Source organism: Pan troglodytes, chromosome 6, assembly GCF_028858775.2.
Source record: "Pan troglodytes isolate AG18354 chromosome 6, NHGRI_mPanTro3-v2.0_pri, whole genome shotgun sequence".
NCBI lineage: Eukaryota > Metazoa > Chordata > Mammalia > Primates > Hominidae > Pan > Pan troglodytes.
This window is the reverse complement of record NC_072404.2, coordinates 107,341,820-107,359,335: the sequence shown is the minus strand read 5'-3', so window position 1 is coordinate 107,359,335 and position 17,516 is coordinate 107,341,820. Positions and strand designations below refer to the sequence as shown.

Sequence of the window (17,516 nt, the reverse complement as noted above, 5' to 3'; positions counted from 1 at the left end):
CTGGGTTAACATAGTGAGACCCCAGCTCTACGAAAAATTTAAAAATTAGCCAGCCATGGTGGCATGCACCTGTGGTCCCAGCTATTCGGGAGGCTGAGGTGGGAGGATCACTTGAGCCCAGGAGTTCCAGGCTGCAGTGAGCTATTATCTGGCCTCTGCACTCCAGCCTGGACAACAGAGCAAAGTGCTGTCTTAGAATAAAATACTTTTTAAATAAACTAAAAACAAAACAATGGGCCAGGTGTGGGTGGCTCACATCCGTAATCCCAGCACTTTGGGAGGCCAGGTGAGGCAGAATAGGGCATGAGGGTAACCAAGGGTTAAGGCAGAAACAAAAGAACAGCAGGTGCAGCCAGTTCTAGGCAAGATTAGGCAGCATAGAGGCCACGTGTTCATTCCGTCAATCAGGCGGAGTGGGGGGCGGGGAGGGTGACAGTTTCTGATTGACGGCGGGGGGTGGGTGGTGGTGCGCAAGTCTCCACTTCAGCCTCTGATTGGTCACAGGCCAATCCTTCAGAGGGTGTAACCAATCGGAGGCATCTAAAGGGCACCTAGGGGCGTTACCTAATTCTTCCAGCTTAATAAAAATCCTGACGGGTGCTATTGAGCCGTTTGCTCTATCCCGCTCCTGCTGTGTGAATTGTACTTTCGCTTTAATAAATCTGTCTCTTCCTTACTCCGGTTTTTTCTTTTGTTTCTTTTCGTTGCTTTGTTCTTTTGCTACTTTGGGCATTTTGTTCAATTCTTTGTTCAACACGCCAAGAACCTGGGCAATCCACGGTCAAGACCTTCCATCCAGTAACAGAGGCAGGAGGATTCCTTGATGCCAAGGGTTCGAGACCAGCTGGGGCAACAAAGTGAGACCCTGTCTCTACTCTCTATCTAACTCTCTCTCTCTCTATCTATCTCTCTCTCTCTCTCTCTCTCTCTCTCTCTCTATCTATCTCTCTATCTCTCTCTCTCTCTCTATATATATTTTCTTTTAATTATCTGGGCATGGTGGTGCATGCATGTGGTCTCAGCTACTCCTCAGGCTGAGGTGGGAAGATCGCTTGAGCCTGGGAGTTGAGGCTGCAGTGAGCTATGATGGCACCACTGCACTCCAACCTGGGTGACAAAGCGAGATCCTGTCTCTAAATTAAATTAAAAACAATACCACCAAAACAACAACAGGTTCACGCCTATAATCGGAGCACTTTGGGAGGTCGAAATGGGAGACCATGTGAAGCCAGGAGTTCGAGAGCAGCCTGGGCAACACAGACCCCACCTCTACAAAAAATAAAACTGGCCTTGATGGCGTGCCCTGTAATCCTAGCTACTTGGGAGGCTGAGGCAGGAGGATGGCTTGAGTCCCAGAGGTTGAGGCTGCAGTGAGCTGAGATCCCGCCGCTACACTCCAGCCTGGATGACAAACTGAGATCCTATCAAAAAACAAACAAACAAACAGTGCCCCACTCAGTTTTTCCTGAAACGCGCAACCCTCGCCTGTAGCCAGGAGAAAACTCCGCAAGCCAGCAAAACACAAACTCGGCCGGGAAACAGACAACAAGGCCACCCTGGGGTGCCAGAAGAGGACGCTGCGAGGCGGGTTCTTCTTCCTGGTCGGCGGCGAGCGCTTCCGGGGTGGTGGCGAGGGAGGCGGAAGTGCGGTGTTCTAGCAGGTGGCTGCTTTCTGTGGGCTGGCTGTGGGAGGCTCCCGAGGTGGGGACCCGGCCGGGATGGCTGCAGCTGCGGCCGGGGCCGGGAGCGGGCCCTCGGCGGCCCAGGAGAAGCAGTTCCCGCCGGCGCTGCTGAGTTTCTTCATCTACAACCCGCGCTTCTGGCCGCGGGAAGCAGAGGTATGCGGAGGGGGCGGCGCGTGAGCGGGCGGCGTCGGTGCCCCCAGGGGCGGCGGCTCTGTGGTTCTGCCCACCTCGAGCGGCACTGACCTAGCCTGCGTTGTTCCAGGTGCTGACCCCGGGCCGGGGGCTGCGGCGGGGACCTGACAGCAGGCAGGGACCGCTTCAGGTCCTGGGTCGATGTCTGTCTATGGAATAAAGCCCCGTCAGGTTTGTATCACTCCACACCCCAGGTTCAGTCTCTTTGCGCTTTGCTTTGCGTCAGTTCTGGGAAATTAAAATTGAACTTGGCTTTGTTAAGTGGGTAGTCCCCAACTAGAAGCGTGGAAGCAGAGTGGCAGACGCTAGCCTTCAAATGATGCAAGCCAGGAGGACCCTGTAAAAGTTTTCACCCAAATGAGGAAAATTAGTTCCGGGACACGTGTGTGTGTGTGTGTGTGTGTGTGTGTGTGTGTGTGTGTAAGTTCCGGGACACGTGTGTGTGTGTGTGTGTGTAAGTTCCGGGACACGTGTGTGTGTGTGTGTGTGTGTGTTTGTGTTTGTGTGTGCTGAGGTGGGGACAGCGACTTTCTCAAAGGATGTCCGGAGCTGTGTTTCGTTACCAGCAAGTCAGAGTTCTTTTAAAGACTGTCCAGACTGGGCGCTGTGACTCAAGCCTGTAATCCCAGCACTTTAGGAGGCCGAGATGGGAGGATTACTTGGGGCCAGGAGTTCCAGACCAGCCTGGGCAACAAAGCAAGACCCCCAACTCTACCAAAAAAAAAAAAAAAAAAAATCGAAAAATGAGCCAGGCGTGGTGGCACGCACCTGTATTTCCAGCTACTCAGGAGGCTGAGGCCAGAGGATCGCTTGTGATTGAGGCTGCAGGTGAGCTGTAATTGGGCCACTGCACTACAGCCTGGGTGACAGAGACCCCATCTCCAGAAAAAGAAAAAAAAAAAAAACTCGTCAGTTCAAATGCCTGGGAACTGGCTGGATTTAATTTTCAGGGAGCTATGTGTCTGCAGATGTGCAAACCTTTATTTCTTACAAGCATTGGTGTATTACAGATTAGCTCTAGGAAAGAAATCTGGAGACTTGAGTTTCCATAAAAATTACCTGGTGCTACTTCAGATGTGACTTACTGACTATCGAAATTGCCTTCTGACTGTTGGGCAGTATTTGCACAATGATGAGATAATTCCTGTTATTCATATTATTTTAAATAGAGATGAGGTCTCACGGTGTTGCCCAGGCTGGTCTTGAACTCCTGAGCTCAGGTGATCCTCTCACCTCGGCCTCTCAAAGTGCTAGGATTACAATTCCTGTTTTTCTAAAACCGGTTTTTCTTTGGTTTTGTCATTAGCATGTGCAACACAAGAGGTCGACACTGAACTTAGCGTTTTCAATAGCTAAGATGAAGTGTTTCTATTCATGATGTGCTTCTGTTTCCTCATGTTTCAGGAGGAAAATAAGCTTTTATTTTATCATCCAAATGAGGTAGAAAAGAAAAAGAGGCCGGGCGGGTGGCTCAAGCCTGTAATCCCAGCACTTTGGGAGGCCGAGGCTGGCGGATCACGAGGTCAGGAGATCGAGACCATCCTGGCTAACACAATGAAACCCCGTCAATACTAAAAATACAAAAAAATTAGCCGGGCGTGGTGGCGGGCGCCTGTAGTCCCAGCTACTCGGGAGGCTGAGGCAGGAGAATGGCGTGAACCCGGGAGGCGGAGGTTGCAGTGAGCGGAGATCGCACCACTGCACTCCAGCCTGGGTGACAGAGCGAGACTCCGTCTCCAAAAAAAAATAGAAAAGAATGAGAGGATTAGAAATGTCGGATTGTGTGAAGCTATTGTACAGTTTACAAGGTAATACCTCTAAGTGTGCCTTTAGAGTTCAGTGAATTCTTAAAACTGCTGCTGGAGAATTGTCCCAAACATATTTTTTTAACCTTTGTAGGACCTTTAGCCCATCAAAACCTGCAAAATCTTTACATACGCAGAAGAACAGACAGTTCTTTAATGAACCAGAAGAAAATTTCTGGATGGTCATGGTATTTACATACACAGTGTATCTTTCTGAAATTGTATGGTGAAGTTATGGGTGATCTTTACTATTCAGAATTTAGCAAAGTTCTCTGGCTATTGCATCCAAGTAAAATTAAAATAAAATTGGTTGCAATTTTAAAATCAAGTTCTTCCTATTTGCTTTATTCGTTCTTGGGTCTGCTTTAAGAAGCTGTGTTTCTTGTGCTGTGGCATGTTCAAAGTTTTTAAACTAAGGCAAAATAAACATGGTCTAATGAATTCATTGTATAATTTCAGTTTATCAAACTTTGTAGGTTGTTCGGAATTCTATAATTGAAAAACAGTAAAGATGGAAAACCAGTTATTGAATATCAAGAGGAGGAGTTGTTGGTAATGTGTCATTGTTTATTTATTTATTTATTTAAATGTATTGCTGAGTATGTTGAATGCCTTCCTTGGTCAGATTTAAACTAGGTGGCTTTTGCGAAAGTTTCTCAGGGTATATAGCAAAGGTTTATGTTTATCATTTACATGAGCATAATCTTTTTAAAATGTATATGCACCCTATCTCACTAATACCTTCTATTCCTCATCTATATTGAAAGCCCTCCTAAAGTAAGGCTTACTGATTCACAAATTAGAGTTTAAACACTTCTGGCTGGGAACAGTGGCTCACACCTGTAATCCTAGTACTTTAGGAGGTCAAGGCAGGCAGATCACTTGAGGTCAGGGGTTCAAGACCAGCCTGGCCAATGTGGCGGAACCCTGTCTCTACTAAAACTACAAAAACTGGCCAGGGATGGTGGCGCACACGTGTCATCCCAGCTACTTGGGAGGCTGAGGCAGGAGAATCGCTTGAACCGGGGACGCAAAGGTTGCAGTGAGCCAAGATTGCATCACTGCACTCCAACCTGGACAACAGAGCGAGACTCCATCTCAAAAAAAAAACGCAAACACTTTTTTTCAGCACACGACTATGGTGGGACCAAGTTTGTAAACATTATCCTGTTTGGCCAAGAGTCAGTGTACCTTTGCCATCTATCCAGTAGACATTGTTTTTCCCTTGAACTGAGATGTGTGCTGTGTTTTCGTGTGTGCAGGACAAGGTTTATAGCTCGGTGCTGCAGCAGTGCTACAGCATGTACAAGGTAAGCATGGCATTCTTACTCAACTCAGAGTCCAACCACTTACCCCTATCTCTAGGCTCAGGGTTGTTTAAAGAGAAATCTGTAAATGACTGCAAAGTGACTCTGTATTTGTCTTAGAGAAGAAAATAATGAGGCCTTTGAAACAGGTAGTGAGGTTTATGCCTACATTTATTCAGTAAGTATTGAACTCCCTTCTCTTTTCTCAGCCTTATAGTAGGAATGTGTCCCCATTGATGAAAAAGTGTGTCTATGTGCTCAAGGAACGTACAGAATGCAGATAATTTTATGATTTAAAAGTTTCAGTGAGGCAGGGCACTGTGAATCACACTGTAATTTCAGCATTCTGGGAGGCTAAGGCGGGAGGATTGCTTGAGCCCAGGAGTTCAGGACCAATCTGGGCAATATAGGAAGGCCCCATCTCTACAAAAAATTTTATAAAAGTTAGCCATGTATCATGGTGCATGCCTGTAGTCCCAGCTACCTGGGAGGCTGAGGTGGGAGGATCGCTTGAGCCTCGGAGGTCGATGCTGCAGTGAACTGTGATTGCACCACTGCACTCTACCCTGGGCAACAGAGCGAGATTCCATCTCAAAAAAAAAAAAAAAGGATAAAAAGTTTGATGATTCCATTCATTGAGAGGAAACTGAAAAATAACAAAAATGTGGGTGATATTCTGTATGTAAATTGAAACTTCAGGATAAGTTGAAATTTTTGAAAGATGCCTAAAGCAATTAGGTGGTTTCATAAATGAGACAACATCACTTAACAGTAGTTTTTGTAACATATTTTTAACTTAAGTTTTCTCATGTAAATATTCTCTGTATTGAAAAGAACTGGGAGATTTAATAAGCTGAATTAATAATTCCCTAGAGCCTATATCTTGCTTGGCACATAGGAGATAGCCAAAGTCAACATCTATGTGAATTCTTGAATTCACACTTCCTTGGTTCACAAAAATTGGCTGTCATAAGTGTGACTTCGACTTACTTGATTCCTCTTGTTTTTTGTTTTTTGAGACGGAGTTTTGCTCTTTTTGCCCAGGCTGGAGTGCAGTGGTGTGATCTCGGCTCACTGTAGCCTCTGCCTCCCAGGTTCAAGCCATTCTCCGGCCTCAGCCTCCCGAGTAGCTGGGACTACAGGTGTGCACCGCCATACCGGGCGAAGTTTTTGTATTTTCAGTAGAGGCGGGGTTTCGCCATGTTGGCCAGGATGGTCTTGATCTCCTGACCCCGTGATCCGCCCTCCTCAGCCTCCCAAAGTGCTGGGATTACAGGCATGAGCCACCGCATCTGGCCAAACTTTCTGATGAAAACTCTAAGTCCACCTAAGCTAAGGACAGGAGTTATAGCTTCCATGAATTTTAAAACCAGACCCACCGATTTGAGTAAGCAATTACTCTCTTGAAGGAGAAAAGTCAGAAAACATAATGATGAAATCACTAGTACCTAACTGGCATGTGGAACTATTTTCTGCTTATGAACTATCAACTTTAATTTCATTTCCAGATGACATGGTCTCAGCTGTTCTACAGTGTTTATAAATGTTCTAAATCAAGGGAATTCATCAATCTAGTAGAATAAAATATTTGAGTTCTTAATTTCCTTTAATTAGGATAACCTTTTTCTTCAAGTGAAGAGAATGGTTTTATTACATAGTTTTCTTCGGAAAAGATAGGCTGTATTTTCTAGCAGTTACGAATTTGTTATGTATGATGATCTGGTTCTTGGAACATTCTTGAATCTAGTGTCTCTAAGGCAGGTGTGTACAGCAAGAAGTGAATAACACAGAAATCAATGATGAAAGCATTAGAAGACAATTGAGTCTGTCAGAACTGCAAAATATTGCTGAGTGTGGATTGCTCTGAAATCTGAAAACATTACTTGTGAATTGCTTCTATTCAAAATGCAGACACAATGCCAGGTGTTGGTTTACTTGTTTCCCATTTTTCAACCCTCTTTTCTAGGCAAAGGTGTCCAAATTATGCAGACCCACAGAATCTAACAGATGTCTCTATATTCCTCCTCCTAGAAGTCTCAGGGGATCCAGAACTGCAGCCGGTCCTCGCTGGGCTGTTCCTGTCCATGTGCCTGGTCACGGTGCTGGGGAACCTGCTCATCATCCTGGCCATCAGCCCTGACTCCCACCTCCACACCCCCATGTACTTCTTCCTCTCCAACCTGTCCTTGCCTGACATCGGTTTCACCTCCACCACGGTCCCCAAGATGATTGTGGACATCCAGTCTCACAGCAGAGTCATCTCCTATGCAGGCTGCCTGAATCAGATGTCTCTCTTTGCCATTTTTGGAGGCATGGAAGAGAGACATGCTCCTGAGTGTGATGGCCTATGACTGGTTTGTAGCCATCTGTCACCCTCTATATCATTCACCATCATGAACCCGTGTTTCTGTGCCTTTCTAGTTTTGTTGTCTTTTTTTTTTCCCTCAGTCTTTTAGACTCCCAGCTGCACAACTTGATTGCCTTGCAAGTGACCTGCTTCAAGGATGTGGAAATTCCTAATTTCTTCTGTGACCCTTCTCAACTCTCCCATCTTGCATGTTGTGACACCTTCACCATTAACATAATCATGTATTTCCCTGCTGCCATATTTGGTTTTCTTCCCATCTTGGGGACCCTTTTCTCTTTCTCTAAAATTGTTTCCTCCATTCTGAGGGTTTCTTCATCAGGTGGGAAGTATAAAGCCCTCTCCACCTGTGGGTCTCGCCTGTCAGTTGTTTGCTGAGTTTATGGAACAGGCGTTGGAGGGTACCTCAGTTCAGATGTGTCATCTTCCCCCAGAAAGGGTGCAGTGGCCTCAGTGATGTACACACTGGTCACCCCCATGCTGACCCCCTTCATCTACAGCCTGAGAAACAGGGATATGAAAGGTGTCCTGCGGCGGCCGCACGGCAGCACAGTCTAATCTCAATATCTTATCTGTTCCATTCCTTTGTAGTGTGGGTTCAAAAAGGCAGCAAGGTCAAATAATGATAACACAGGGTGAACACCTACTGTGATATTAGGAGTAATACCTCCCTAGGATATAAAGAATACCGTCACACAGTATACACAAAAGGGGTATACCCACTGTGATATTAGAAGCAATATCTTCCTATAATATGATGAAAATTATCACAGGGTATGCCCACTGTGTGATCTTAGGAGTAATCTTTACCCTGGATATTATGACTAACATCAAGGGTGTACATACCCGGGGTACACGCACTGTGATATCAGGAGTTGTATCTCCCTAGGATATTATGAATCATATCACAGGGTATACACTATGTGTGTACATCCACTGATATTTCAAGTCATATCTCTCTATGAGATTACAAATAATATCAAAAGGTGTACACCCCTGTGACCTATTAGGAGTAACGTCCTTCCAGGGTATTACAGATAACGTCACAAGGTGAACACCTTTTGTGACATTTTGTACACCCTTTGTGACATTTTGTACACCCTTTGTGACATTGAAAGAAACATCCCCCTAGGATATTACGAGTAATGACAGGCGGTGTACACACATGGTGTACACCGTCTGTGCCATCAGGAGTAACATTCCCCTAGGATATTATGAATAATATCACAGCAGGTGTACACACATGGTGTACACCCCATGTGACATTAGGAGGAACATGCCCCTAGGATATTAGGAATAGTATCACAGGTGTTGAATACGCATGATATACACCCCTGGTGACATTAAAAGTAACAAGCCCTTAGGATATTATGAATAATATCACAGGGAGTACACCCCGTGTGACATTAAAAGTGACATCCCCTGAGGATATGATGAATAATATCAGAGGGTGTACATGCATTGTGACCTTAGTAACGTCTCTAGGATATTATAAATCATATCACAGGGTGTACACGCATTGTGACATTGGTAGTAACATCCCGCTAGGATATGACGAGTAATATCACAGGGTGTACACCCCCTGTGACAATAGTAACATTCCCCTAGAATATGACGAATAATATCACAGGAGGTACAGCCCCTGTGATTTACGAGTAACATTTCTATATAATATTACACGTCATAGCACTGTGTGACTCTGTGTACACCCTGTATGACATTAGGAGTAACATCCCACAAAACAATTACGAATAATATCACAAGGTGAACACCCTCTGTGACATGAGGAATAACGTAGTTTTAGGATATTATGAATGATATGACAAGGTGTACACACCCTGTGATGTTAGGAGAAATAGCCGTCTAGGATATTAGGAATAATGTCACAGGGAACACACCCCCTGTGACATTAGGATATTACGAATAATATGCCAAGGTGTACACGCATTGTGACATTTGTACTAATATCCCTCTGGTATACTATGAATAATATCACAGGGTGTACATCCCTGTGACATTAGGAGTAACGTCCCCCTTGAATAGGAGGAATAATATCACGGGGTACACACCCTGTGACTTTAGGAGTATCACCGCCCTGGAATATGAGGAATACTGTCCCAGGGTATTAACCACCTGTGACCTGAGGAGTAACATCCTGTTGGAATATTACGACTCATATCACGGTGTGTACACCAACTGTGATATTAGGAGTCCTATTTATTTTTAGGATATTAGGAATAATATCACAGTAGGTGTACACAAATAGTATGTACACCCACGGTGATATTAAAAGTTATATCTCCCTAGGGTATTCCGAATAACATCACAGTGGGTGTACACCCACTGTGATATTTGAAGTCATATCTCCCTAAGATGATAAAAAAATCAAAGGGTGGACTCTGTCTGTGACATCAAAAGTAACATCTCTGTGGATATTCCGAATAGCATCACAGGGTGTACACAGCCTGTGACGTTAGGAGTAGCATCCCCATAAGATATTCTGAGTAATATCACAGGGTGTACACCCCATGTGACATTAAGAGCAACATCTTCTTAGGATATTACGAACAACCTCACAGGGTGTACGCCCCCTGTGACTTTAAAAGTAACATCCCCCTAGAATATTAGGAGTAATATCATGGGTGTACACCCCGTGTGACATTAGGAGTAACATCTCCCTAGGATATTACGAAGAACATCACTGGGTGTACGCCCTCTGTCTTATTATGAGTAACATCCTTCTAGGATATGAAGAATATCACAAGGCGTACACACACTGATATTCGGAGAGATATCTCCCTAGGATATAAGGTGTATCACAGAATGTACACGCATGGTGTACACCTACTGCGACATTAAAAGCAATATCTCCCTATGAGAGTATGAGAAATATCAAAGGGAGAACACTCTCTGTGATATTAGATGTAATGTTTACCATGGATATTACAACTAATATCACAGGGTGTACACACATGAGGTACACCCACTGTGGTATTATTTGTACTGTCTTAGATATATCTCTAATATAACACAGAGAGCTATAACTCTGTAGTATCTGAGATATTACAAATAATATCACAGTCTACACATAGTGTACATAGTGTACACCCACTGTGAGATTTACAGTAAAATCTCCCTATAAGACTACAAATATTATCGAAGTGTGTGCATCCCCCGTGACCTTAGGAGTAACATCCTTCTTGATATCAGGAATCATATCATGAGGCATACACACCCTGTGACATTTTGTACACTCTTTGTGACATTCAAAGTCACAGCCCCCTAGTATATTACGAATAATATCAAAGGCGGTTGATGCACACGGTGTACACATCCTGTTACATTAGGTGTAATCTTTTTCTGTGATTTATGAATATCACAGAAGGTGTACACACATGCTGTACACTCCAGGTGACATTAGGAGCAACATCCTCCCAAGATATTAGAAATAATATTACCAGGGTTGCATACACATGGTGTACTCTCCCTGTGACATTAGCAGCAACATTCCCCTAGAATATTACAAATACCATCAGAGGGGGTGTACACACATAATGTACGCACCTTGTAAAATTACGAGTAGCATCTCCCTACGATGTTATGAATAATATCACAGAAGGTGTACGCACATGGCCTATACCCCACGTGATGTTAGGAGTTACATCTTTCTAGTATGTTAGGAATAATACCACAAAGGTGTTCACACATGGTTAACAGCATATGGAATATTAGGATTAACATCCCTCAAGAATATTACAAATAACATCACAGGGGCTGTGCACACATGGTGCACATGCCCTGTGACATTAGGGGTACATTTCCCTGCACATTGCAAGTAATATCACAGAGTGTGCACCTTCTGTGACATTTGGAGTAACATCCCCTAGGATAGTATGAATAATATCACAGGGTGTACATCCCCTGTGACCTGAGGAGTAACATCCTTCTAGGACATTGTGAATAACATCACAAAATGAATGCACAGCCCCTGTGACACGAGGAGTAACATCCACCTAGGATATTCTGAATAATATCACAGAGAGTACACCCCATGTGACAGTAGGAGAAACCTCCCCCGAGGATATAACGAACAAATACAGAGGATGTACACGCGTCGTGTCACTAGCATTAACATCCATTTAGGATATTACGAATATTATCACAGTGTGAACGCCCCCTGTAATATTAAGAGTAACATCCCCCTACAATACTGGGCACCATATCATACGGTGTACACCCCCTGTGACATTAGAGGTAACATTTCATTAGGTTATGATGAATAATATTACAAGGTGTAAGGCCCCTGCGACATTTGGAGTAACATTTCCATAAAATATTATGAATAATATCACTGTACACCACGGGTGACATTAGGAGTCCCAGCCTCCAAAATTATTGTGAATAACTTCACAGGGTGTACACCTGTTTAGGAGTAACATCTTTCTAAAATATGACGAATAATATCAAAAAGTGTACACCCCATGTGACATTAGAAGCAACATTGCCCGAGGATATAAGAAATAATATCAGATTGTGTACGTGCATTGTGACATCAGTAGTAACATCCCTTTAGGGTATGACGAGTATTATCAGAATGTGAATACCATCTGTAACATTAGGAGTAACATCACCCTACAACATCGGGAATAATACCACAGGGTGTACACCGCCTGTGATATTAGTGGTAATATTTCTTTAAGATATTATGAATAATATCACGGGGTGTACAGCCCCTGTGAGATTAGGAGTAACATATCCAAAAAAGCTTGACAAATCATATCACGGTTTATACACCAAGTGTGACATTAGGAGTAACATCCCCCGAAACTATTATGAATAACTTCACAGATTGTACACGCTCTGTGATATTAGGGGTTCACATCTTCCTAGAATGTGAAGAATAACATCACAGGAGGAACACCCCCGTGATATGAGGGGTAACATCACTCTAGGATATTACGAATAATATAACAAAGTGTACCCAATTTGTATGGTAGGAGTAACATCCCCTGGGATACTACAAATCATAGCACAGAAAGCACAGCCCCTGTGACAACAGGAGGAACATCCCCTTAGGATATTACGAATAACATCACAAGGTGTACACACATTGTGACATTAGTAACAATAGCCAGCTAGTAGATGGTGAATAATATCACAGCGTGTACACATTTGCAACATGAGGAGTCACATCCCCCTAGAATATGAAGAAGAATATCACAGGGTGTACACACCCTGCGACTTTACGATAATCACCCCCCTGGATGACTACAAATAATTTCACAGGATGTGAAACCCCTGTGACAATAGGAATGATATTCTTCTACGATATGACAAATAATATCACAGTGTGTACACCCACTGTGATATTAAAAGTTATACCTCCCTCAGATATGGTGAATAATATCACAGGGTGTACCCTCTGTGGGATACTAGCAGTCATGTTTACCATGGATATTACAAAGAATATCACAGGTGTAAACACATGGGGTACGCCCACTGTGATATTAGGAGTTACGTCTCTTGAAGATATTAGAAATAATATCCCAGTGGGTGTACCCCATGTGTGTACACCCACTATGATACTTTAAGTAATATCTCTCTATAAGATTACAAATAATATCGAAGGGTGTACAGGTCCCGTGACATTAGGAGTAACATCCCCCTACAATATTGGGAACAATATCACATGGTGTACACCCCTGTAACGTTAGGGGTAACATCCCCCCAGAATATTACTAATAATATCACATGGTGTACACGCATTGTGACATCAGTAGTAATATCCAGCTAGCATATTTTCAATAATATCACAGAAGGAACACACGTGTGACATTAAGAGTAACATCCCCCGAGAATACTAAGAATAATATCACAGGGTGTACACCCCCTGTGACATTAGGAGCATCATCTCGCTAGAATATTACGAATAATGTCACTGGGTGTTATCTTCTGTGACATTAGGAGTATAGACCCCTGGAAAATTATGAATACTCTCACAGGGTCTACATCCCTGTGACATTAGGAGTAACATCCTTCTAGAATACCACGAATCATATCACAATGTGTACACCCCCTGAGTCATTAAAAGTAAAACTGTCCTAGGACATTACGAAATAGAACACAGGGAGTACACCCCGTGTGACATTAGAAGTAACATCCCCCTAGGATATAATGAAGAATATCAGAGAATGTACCTGCATTGGGACATGAGTAGTAACATCTTAGGATAATACGAAGAATATCAAAGGGTGTACACACATTGTGAAATTACTAGTGAACTCCCGCAAGGATATTACGAATTTTATGACAGGTCCGACTCGCCCTGTGACATTAGTAGTCACCTATTCCTACAATATTATGAAGAATATTAAAGGGTGTATAGGACCTGTGACATACGAGTAATATTTCTAGAGAATATGACACGTAATATCACCGTGTGTACACCCCGTGTGACATTAGCAGTAACATTCCACAAAACTATAACGAAAAATTTGACAAGGTGTACTCCCTCTGTGACATTAAAAGTAACATTTCCCTAGAATATGACGATATTATCACAGAGTGTACACCCTCTGTGATATGAGGAGTGACATCTTCTAAAAACAATACAAGGAATTTGACAGGGTGTAGAAAACCTGTGACATAAGGAGTGACATCCCCCAAGTATATTACCAATAATATCAAAGGGAAAATACACCGTGTGACAATAAACTAACTTCCCCTTAGGAGACTAAGAATAACACCCCAAGGTGTACACACATTGTGACATTCTTATTATTGTCCCGCTAGGATATTATGAATAATACAACAGGGTACAGAGTCCTGTGAAATCAGGATTAACATTCCCCTAAAATATTACGAACATCGCAGGGTGTATCCCTCCTGTGATTTTAACAGTTGCATCTTCCCAAAATACGGAAAATAATGTCCCAGGGTGTCAACCAAGTGTGGCAGTAGAGAAAATCTCCCAGGAGTAACGTATTAATAACCCCCCACGATGCGGGCAGTAATATCGCCCCCCTCTCCCACCCTGGATATTACGATCCACATCGCAGGGGGGCGAGGGCGCCCACCGAGATGCGGTGAGTAATATAAGCCCCCTCTCCCCCCCTGGATATTAGGACCCACATCGCAGGGGGGCGGAGGCCCCCCTCGATGCGGGGAATAATCTCACCCCCTCTCTCCCCTGGATATGACGATCCATATCTCATGGGGGCAGGCGTCCCCGCGACTCGGGGAGTAATATCACCCCCCATTCCCCACATGGATACGAGGATCCACAACGCAGGGGGACGGGCGACCCCCCCATGCGGGGAGTAATATCACCCCCATCTCCCACACTGGACAAGACGATACATATCGCAGGGGGGAGGGCGCCCACCACGACGCGGGGAGTAATATCACCCCCCTCTCCCACCCTGGACAAGACGATCCACATCGCAGGGGGACGGGCGCCCCCGCGACGCGGGGAGTCATATCAACCCCCTCTCGCACCCTGGATATGACGATTCACATGGCAGGGGGGCGAGGCGCCCCCCGCGATACGGGGAGTAAGAGCCAGCCCCTCTTCCCCCCCTGGTTTTTAGGATCCGCGGTGGACTCACAGCCTGTTTACCATATTGTGAGCAATATCATCTCCTCGTCTGGAGATTATGATCTGTTTCACAGACGGGTGTACACCCGTCTGTATTGGGAGTAATATCATCCTCTTCCTCCCTGAATATTAAGAAGAGTATCACAGGGGTGTTTCCACTCCCTCGGATATCGCGTGTCATATCCTCCTCTCCCACGTTGCAATTAGAAACAATATCAGTGGGGGCGTGTCCAGCTTCTGTGATATTGAAAGTAATATCATCCTCTTCCCTCCAGGATCATGGGAGCAATATCCCTGGGGGGTGTCCACTTTCTGCCATATACGTAGTCATATCACCCCCTCCGCCTTGGAATATTATGAAGGACCATCTCACACGGGGGTGTATACTTTCTGCGATATTGGGAGTAATATCAACCTCTCGGCCTCTGAATATTAGGAAGAATATCACAGGGTGGGTGTACACCTCCTGCTCTATTATGGGGAGTCATATCTATCTACTATGGGGAGTAATATCATCCTCTCCCTTTCAGGATATTAATAACAATTTCACAGGCTGGGTGAACACAGCCTGCGATGCTGGAATTAATATCACCCTCTCCCCCTCGGGATACTAGGAAGAGTATCACAGAAGAGTTGTACACTCCCTGCGATATTGGGAGTAATATCATACGCTTCTTCCGTGAATATTAGGAGCGATATCACTCGGTGGCTGTACATTGATTGCTATGTTGGCAGTCATGTCATACTCCACCCACTGGGTATTAGGATTGGTGTCACAGGGTGAGTGTACACCTACTGCAATATGAAAATTAATATCATGCTCTCCATCCCTGGATATTAGGAACAATATCACAGGTAGGTGTACACCCTCTGTGGTGTTAGCAGTAATAATATTCTGAATTATTAAACATCAGTCTTATTAATAATTATCAATGGTAATATTAATTAACAGTATAACGTTATTAATCATTAATGATTATTTCAAGATATGATTATGCATGATTAAAATTAATTATTAATATTAATGTCACTTTTAATATTAGTTATTAATCTTAATATTAATTATTGTTTTATTACCGACATCACTTATGATTGATTGAAGTAACATTAATTAGTGATATCATTATTTTATTATTAATAGTGATATTGCTATTATTTATAGTAACCATTAATGTTTTTCATCCGTACTAAGTTTTACTGTCTCTACTGTAATTATTAATATTGATGATTACTATTGTTATTATATTTATTAATATTAATAATTAATAGAACTGTTCCCGATATCCGTGGGAGAGAGGATATTACTCCCAATATCGCAGAAAGTGTACACCCCTCTATGATGTTACTCCTAATAGCCGGGGGGTAGAGGATGACATTATTGAAAATAGTGCAGTGGGTGTACATCCCTTCGGTCATCTTGTTCCTAATATTGTGGGTGGGAGCGGATGATATGACTCCCAATATCGTAGGGGGCAGAGACCTCCCCTGTGATACTGTCCCTAACATCCAAAGGTGGAGAGGATGATATTTCTTCCAATTTCGCCGGGGGTGCACACCACCCTTGTGATATTGATCCTAATATCCAGGCGGCGAGAGGATGATATTAGTTTGAATATTGCAGGATGTGTACACTCCCTAGGGATATTGTTCCTAATATCCAGGGATGGAGAGGATGATATCACTCCCAATATAGCCGGGGGTGTACACCCCTTGTGTGACATTGCTCCTAAAGGGCAGCGGGGGAGAGGAAGATATTACAGCCAATATCGCAGGGGATGTACACCCCCTTGTGACATTCTTCCTTCTATCCTGGGAGGGAGAGGAACATACTAGCGGCAATGTCGCAGGGGCTGTACACACTCACTGTGATATTGTTCCGAATATCCGGAGGGGGAGAAAATGATGTTACTTCCAATATCGCAGGGGGTGTACATCCTCCTGTGATATTGTTTCTTATATTCAGGGGGAGAGGATGATATTACTCCCAATATCGCAGGGGTTGTACACACCTCCTGGGATACCGGGAGTAAGAGCCAGCCCCTCTCCCCTCCTGGCTCTTAGGAGCCCCATCGCAGGGGTTGAGGCCCCACCCCGGGGTACGGGGAGTAAGAGCCAGCCCCTATCACCCCCTGGATCTTAGGACCCCCATCGCAAGGGGGTGAGGCCCCCGCGATGCGGGGAGTCATATCACCCCCCTCTGGATATGACGATTCACGTCGCAGGGGGGCGGGCGCCCCCTGCGATGCGGGGAGTCACATCGCCCCCCTCTCCCCCCCTGGATATGACGATCCACGGTGGTCACACAGCGTGTTCACGTTATTGTCAGTAGTATCTTCTCCGCCTCTGGAAATGACCAACTATGTCACAGACGGGTGCACATCCTCTGCGCTCTTTGGAGTAATAGCATCCTCTTTCCCCTTGATATTAAGAACAATATCACAGGAGTGTTTTTACCCCTAGGGGCATTCCGTGTAGTATCATCCTCTCCCACGTTGAAATTAGGAACAATATCACTGGGGGCCTGTCCACCCCATGCGATATTGAAAGTAACATCATCCTCTTCTC

The 17,516-nt window shown here is 44.3% G+C and overlaps 1 long non-coding RNA gene and 1 pseudogene across 1 annotated transcript in view; both read left to right on the top strand.

The window, feature by feature from the left end:
• The first annotated feature begins 292 nt into the window (after nucleotides 1–292).
• LOC101058335 (collagen, type I, alpha 1a) overlaps nucleotides 293–17,516 on the top strand; it is a 63,415-nt gene continuing 46,191 nt past the window's right edge. Inside the window, exons 1-2 of the long non-coding RNA XR_010158910.1 lie at nucleotides 293–1,838; nucleotides 4,159–4,234. This is a non-coding gene — a long non-coding RNA (collagen, type I, alpha 1a). The remainder of the gene's footprint in view (nucleotides 1,839–4,158; nucleotides 4,235–17,516) is intronic.
• On the top strand, nucleotides 4,999–15,877 carry LOC100614909 (olfactory receptor 7E24-like; annotated as a pseudogene).